Source organism: Mastomys coucha, unplaced genomic scaffold, assembly GCF_008632895.1.
Source record: "Mastomys coucha isolate ucsf_1 unplaced genomic scaffold, UCSF_Mcou_1 pScaffold1, whole genome shotgun sequence".
Classification (NCBI taxonomy): domain Eukaryota; kingdom Metazoa; phylum Chordata; class Mammalia; order Rodentia; family Muridae; genus Mastomys; species Mastomys coucha.
The window spans coordinates 52,198,123-52,204,375 of record NW_022196891.1 but is presented as its reverse complement, the minus strand read 5'-3'; the positions used below and the strand labels follow the sequence as shown (position 1 = coordinate 52,204,375).

The 6,253-nt window shown below is 45.8% G+C and overlaps 1 long non-coding RNA gene across 2 annotated transcripts in view; it reads right to left on the bottom strand.

Moving 5' to 3' along the window:
* LOC116070633 overlaps positions 1–6,253 on the bottom strand; it is a 10,162-nt gene extending 3,909 nt beyond the window's left edge. For both annotated transcript variants that reach the window (XR_004110486.1, XR_004110487.1), the window contains exons 1-4: positions 6,161–6,253; positions 5,912–6,068; positions 3,221–3,402; positions 2,412–2,496 (exon numbers count right to left, since the gene is read on the bottom strand). This is a non-coding gene — a long non-coding RNA (uncharacterized LOC116070633). The remainder of the gene's footprint in view (positions 1–2,411; positions 2,497–3,220; positions 3,403–5,911; positions 6,069–6,160) is intronic.

Genomic DNA, 6,253 nt, shown 5'->3' with positions numbered 1-6,253 from the left:
AAAGAAAAAAAGAAAAAGAAAAAAAAGAAAAGAAAACAAAAAATGCCCAGCTATGCTGGGTATATATATATATACATATATATATATATGTATATATATACACACACACACACACACACACACACACATATCCCCTAAATATGCATCTTTTAGCATGAGCACCTTCTAGTCTGTAAAATACCAGAGACACTAATAAATTACTCCGGGGACCTTGTTAGTTTCAGCCTACCGTTTCCTCTTCACTCCCAATCGACAAGGACCCTTGCAGCGTAACTCCAACCTATCAGTTGGCAAGGTAACTGCTGTAGAAGTCAGGAAATAAAAGGATGGCTTCCTGGAGCCCTAGTGTCGCCAGCTACCATTCCTAAAGGGAGACATTCCTGATGTACACTAGGTGTTTAAGACATTGCAATGCAAGTATGTTCCACAAAGAAGGCATGGTTTGTTAGAAAACACTTGCAGAAAGCATACATATGCACCTTTGTATGTGCACATGTGAGTGTGCGCACATGTGAGTGTGCACGCATGTGTAGTGTTCCTATTCGGAAAACCAGTTATGAATGAAAAATTTCTCCTTCCACCCCTCGGTCTGACCTCATCCTTTTTTCAATGTTAATGGAGGATCAGTCGGAGCCTGGAAACAGGTTGAGACATGCCTGACAGAGAGGTTCTGGATAGCGAGAGGAAAAGGAGGAGAGCCAACAGTGTTAGGTCAGTTAAGGCAACTGGAAGGAGAGGAAAAGGGGAGTGTGAGGGAGAGGGCTGGACGGATGGGGAAGGCAAGAGAGACAGATGTCTGTGATAATTTCAAGAGAAACAGAAGACTAAAATAGTCTCAGAGTCAGAAAACAGGGAGAACGTGAGAAGTAGGAAAAGGTAGCTGAACGGCAGAGCGTGTGAGAGAAGTCTCGCCAAACTGGAGGATCAGCAGTCCTCCAGAGCACCGGGCAGAAATGTAAACGAGGTCTGCTCGGTGGCTGGGTCACTTCCTGTTAAAACTACGACAGCAATTTACAAACCAGCATCCTTGTTAGCCTCCTGCCCCAGTGTTTCAGAAAGCTAAGGTGAGGTCCTAACTTTCGGTCTGGGTCTGTTGATGCTTAGGCCACCCAGGGACAAAAATGAAACCTAGAGCTCAAAATACCTCCAGTCTGTTTGCTTTCTGTTGTAATTAGCTGAAGCGATTGCTATAAACAAACAGATCATCTCCTCTCCCAGATCCTACTGTCTGCATCCAGGGCCTTCTGGATTTTATCTGGTTCTCCTCCTCACATCTCTTCACAGTACCAGGACGACAAAGTTCGCCTCTGCCCTCTCATTCTGCTGGTGAGCACATCTCTACGCTTGTTAAACGTACAGCCTTGTGTCTACACTGTAGCTCGTTCCCATGCCTGCTTTCTAGTTTCTGCTGTCACCACCCTTTGGTTTAAACACTCAAGTCAATCTGTTTTCCCTTCCGCTCCCAAAGCTCTAACTGGTAACTAAGGGGTTACTCATCTTACAATATACTTTGGTGATGTTATCGGTTTCTGACATACCGTCTCCTCTATGAGCCCTTCTGCCTGTTGGTGAGCCTCTTATTTGGCCATCACTGCCTAGTCTATGAGGGAACTGGGTACAAAGATGAATAAAGAACTTGATGACTAGATACCAAGGAAAAGGATGGAGACATTGACCATTACAATTCAGGTGGAATACTCTGATTGTAGGGTAAAAAGTCTGAGCTCATTTCCAGTTTGAAAACTCACCAAACCCCACCAATCCCTGAGTCCAAAAACCCACCAAACCCCAAACTCAAAAACCCACCAATCTTTGTGCTTGCTCCAGGCTCAGAACTTGAAATGCCACCAATCCCCACCCTGGAAGTCTCCACCCTGGAAAACTCTGCCCCCAGGAAACCTTATATAAGCCTGTATCCCTATTCAGTTCCCTGCTGCTTCTCACAGAGCAGAGGCAGCCACGACTTAGGTCTTTCCCAATAAATCTCATGTGTGAGTTTTGTTGTGCAGCACGATTTTGTGGTTTTCCTTGGCTCCTGACTGCCAGGACACTTCTCCCTCCAGAGCTGTGATATATTGTGTAACACCTACAATAATGATGTGGAAATATAGACGAGGGATGCTTAACCCAGAGAGAATGCTAAGGGAAGGAGGTTATTTTATTTTTATACTGATTTCCAGACGGAATCAGCTAAATTGGGAGTGTAAGGAAAATCATTTCAGACTGGTAGGAGTGGCATGTGCAAAGGTCCTGAGGCCAGGAGAGTTGTGGCTGTCTGGCTGTGTACCTTAACTGCTTCATTCATGAGGGGTTAGACATAGACTCACAGATTAAGAATGATCAGACTACAAAAGGCAATTTGTGCCTGATGGGAAGTATGGTTTCATCTTAAAAGATGGTGGAATGCTTACCTGAAAACAGAAGTGGCCCTGGGCGCCAAGGAAGGCTTTTGAGAGAGTGGAGTCCAGCTGGATACACATCTAGGTCTAACACCACCTGAAACAGGAAGTTAGAACAAACGTGAAGAAGAAAGTCTGTGGCAGAAAGGGGCAGCTAGAGGGCGTGGGGGGGGGGCGCAGTAATCTAGCTGAGAAACTGGGTGTGGTGGTTTGTAATCCTAGCACAGGAGGTGGAGGCAGGAGGATCAGGACTTTGACACCAGCCTGAGACCCGTTTATTTATTTAAAATTTGTTTTACATTTTAATTTTGTGTGTGGATATGGGTATGTCAAAACAAGGATGGGAAGGTCAGTGAGAATCCATTCTTCCTTCTACCATGTGGGTTTGGAATCTACTGTATGTTGCCTTGTATTGTTATTCACGGTTATGTTTCAATGTCCGGAAATTTTTTACCTCTCCTTTGAAACTCTACTAAATGATCAAGTCTTTGAAGGTAGTAATGGCAGGAACCCAGCCTTATCTGCATGGAGGCCTTTCTGTGACAAGATCAGCAGAAAGAGAGGAAGTGAACTAACTGGGGACTAGCCTACTAGCAGTAGGCAGGAGGCTGCTCAGAGCTAAAAGGGAGGAATAAATGTGGGGGTTCTTTCACTCCCGACCCCACACTTCCTGCAACCCAGCTGGGTTCCTACTCCAGGTTCTGAGAATCAAATTCTGAGTCACCTCCTTCTTTCTTAGCTCCTCTCTGGCAAAGAGATCCAAAGGCCCCAGGGTATGAGAGGAGGTAGCTTTACAAGCATACAGTATTCTTTCTCCTTACAACAAAGAGCAGTGTGGACGATGGCCAAGCCAAGAATTCGGTCTTGATAACGGTCTTCCTCTTACTCCTGGGACCCCACTGGTGCTAGGGGTGGAATTTCACTTGAAAGGCAGACAGAGGCTGCTGGAATTAGCCCCAAGAAGCTGGATAGGAGGAGGGCTTGAAGAAGGCGCTGTCCTCTCCTGCAGGGAGTAGAATCGAATTAGCTAAGCTGCTTCTCCGGTTGCTGCTTTAGTCTCTCTCTCCAGTAATTGCTTGTTTACTCACTCTCCGGATCTCAGAGGCAGTTGGACTCCTGCTGCTCTGGGAGCTGTGGGCTTACCTGACCCCCCTCCTCTTCCCACCTTTTCCTCTGAAAAGAACCCGCTGGGAAGGAACAAAGACCAGAGTTCAAGTCCTAATGAGGTCTCCAGTGAGGTGGAGGTGGTGGTGTTCATTGAGTGCCAGGCAGGGAGAAGCTCAAATCCCAGAGCCAGACCTTAAATTGGCTGTTGGCCTGGTGCTCAGAATAAGTACCCTGGGGAGGTGGGCAGGCCTGGGGAACTCAGTTTCTGGGAGAGGGGCTCTAAAGTACAAACATCCCTGCTGGGCCTATGTCTCTCATAACCTATAGTTCCTCCCCTAGAGAGGGTATTGGAGCCTTGCAATGTGATAAATCCTCCAAAACCAGAGTGGATGAAAGCCGTGATAAACACAAGTATGCAAATTGCACCCACAAAGAAAACAGAAGATAGGCGAATCTTCCCACCCGACTATAACGGTAAGAACTTGTACTGTTGCTCCTGAAAGGGGACAGATGTTTGTTCCTTCATTAATGAAGGTTATTATCTGCATTCTTATTGTGAAGGATGATCGCGTTCTCAGTCCAGAAACTCTGTGCCTCTGAAGACACAGGGATTCTGTAAAAATCACTGACCAAGGGGCAGGACCTTGCTAGCCAATGGTGTACAGTTTTTACCTTTTAATTAAGGTACATTTCATTTACTTACAAATGCTTAGAGCTGTAATAAACATATCCTTATGAGACCCCCAGGTCTAACAAACAAAGGCAATTTACTATACAAGTGTGACTATGAACCTAATTGAAGAGTTTCCTATTGTTTCCTTAGGGACATAGCTCCTTTAGGACTCTGCCTTGCTCTCCAAAGTTTGATTCTCCCCATTGACTAGAGCCCAGGGGAGGCCAGCAGAATCTCTGGCAGGGAAATGGAGAGCCTGTCTCCAATGGCATCTGAGCTATATCTGCCCTTCTCTCTAAGTACTCTAACTTCAGCAGTATGCACAACTCCCTCCAAAGACATATTTCCCTGCTTTCTCCACCTGGACTGACCGCCCCTCATATTTGCTGAATCAATTCACCTCCCAAAGACATCTCTGTAATCATTTGTTCACGTGTTTCTCTTCCTGACCTGCCTGTGCCCTCCCTACACCTAAACCACATTCATCTTTCTACCCTCAGAATCTGGCACCGACTTAGCACTGACTCTGGCTGTTGTCTGGGGCAACTCAGGTCCTGGTTTGTTCAGGCTGACTTTCAGTCATTTAATCTTTCTTAGTCTTAACTTCTTCATTTAAAAATAAATCTTGCCAATTGCAGCTCTCACGGTTATGAATTAAAAATGAGACAACGACGGGTGGAAGTGCTGAGCAAAACGCCAGGTGGTGGAGGTGGTAGGGAGGGGCACTTAGCTCCAAGGGAAGACTTTTTTGTCTTAGTTGGCTCTGGTAGCCATCATGGAGTTGTCTACACAGAAAGTTATCTCTCACGGTTCTGGATGCTGGAAGACTGCCATCAGGATGCTTAGCGGGATGCGCCCTGGTGAGCCCTTCATGGCTCACGGATAGCTGGTTTCTTCTGTTCTCCCTTGCAGAGCTCTCTCTTGTAAGTTCACACTCCAGTTAGATAAGGGCCCCACCCTCATTGACCTCATTTAATCTTTTAACATCCTACAGACTCCAGATATAGTCACAAGGGACTTTGGGTCTTCAACAGATGAATGGGGAGAAGGCATTTCAACCATAGCAGTAGTAAAGGGGATTCATTAGTAGGTAAAAGCCCTTCAGACCTGCCCCCCATATTCTGCTCACAGGCCTGGAGCCCCTCCTCCATACATTTCACAACTACAGTACATGAATCATGACTTGTAAACAATTGCAGACATCTCAACAACTAAAGTATTTTCACTGTATATCCTATGACTTGTGAAGAATAGTCCATCCATGCTCCATTCTGTCTTTTACAACCTCAGATGAGGAAATGAGGCCCAGGTCTCTTGCCTGGGTCCTCTCATTGTATTTTCCAAGTCTTTCCACCGCGCCAAGATCTCTGCCATTCAAAGGGGGAGAGGGCTCTAAGACCTGGAAAGGGCCAAGTCTTACCACTATGACCACAGCTGAAATGTTTACCTTGTGTCAGCCTCTTCCTGGGTTCTTGCCTTAGTATTTTATGGTCTGAATTAAAAAGCTAAAATAACAATAACAACAAAAACTATACACCGAATGATAAAAGTGTTTTTTCAAGAAAGAACATTACAAGTCCAAAGTATTAACCTTTTATTATGATTTGAAGTCAACTCCAAAGCACCCTGCACACTTCCTTAGTACATTTCTTTGGGATGTTCTGTACAATCAAGACAAACGGGGCACTGTCGATTTAATTGTACTCATTCGCTAAGCTAAACATTAACTTACTTTAGAAGCGCCCACGTGTTTGGACCTCTGATCCACAGGAGCTCACATTCCAAATGTCAGTTGACTCTGCTCCTTGGGACCAAGCTTCTGTCCCCAACACTGACAGACCTTAATCCTGACACTGAGAGGAGGAGACATTTTGGGGTCCACAAAACTCCTATACACAAAATGCGCAAATGTCATTAATGGTCAAAACCTTAAGGATGGAAACAGCGTAGCAGGGAGAAGTGGGGGTCTGGGGCCACCCACCCAGTGCGCGGACAAGAGATGGAGTCCTGCGTTGATGATCTGAAATTCCGAGGTCAATTCTAGCTTTGGCCCTGCGCTCCAGCCTTGTGCAGC